The sequence below is a fragment of the Branchiostoma belcheri genome, unplaced genomic scaffold (assembly GCF_001625305.1).
Source record: "Branchiostoma belcheri isolate BF01 breed outbred unplaced genomic scaffold, Haploidv18h27 scaffold76, whole genome shotgun sequence".
NCBI classification, from domain to species: Eukaryota; Metazoa; Chordata; class Leptocardii; order Amphioxiformes; family Branchiostomatidae; genus Branchiostoma; species Branchiostoma belcheri.
Genome location: NW_017804420.1, coordinates 45,193 through 45,643, shown reverse-complemented (window position 1 = coordinate 45,643; position 451 = coordinate 45,193).

The following is a 451-nucleotide window of genomic DNA, read 5'->3' as shown; positions in this document are numbered from 1 at the left end:
CGTAGAGGTGCTACCGAATTTAAAATTTGACACCGAAACCAATTAACACAACAACAAAAGACTACTGGGATCAATGGGACTTGCGATTCCGAACAGGAGAAAGTGACAAGTTTGACTGCGTTTCAAGTAATCTCTCGTTATGTGATAGATGTTTTTGTCACAAAATCAAAGGAATAAACACATGTATTAATTTGTACTCAGTAAAACTGATAAGTAAAGTCTGTTCAGAGGAAGGAAAGACTTCCTTCTCGGGGTCCATGTTCTGGAAAGCTGTCCTCAGCGCTGCGCATGCCACGGCCCTCTCTGTGTTCTTCAGCTGTAGGTGTAACACCCCACCCACCGGCCGGGCGGTAAGATTTCATCAAAGACTACATTTTAAGTTAACTCCGCCCCTATCATTGTAGCTTGCCGAACAGTCGAGTAGGAGTATATCTAGCTGGAATTTTCACGT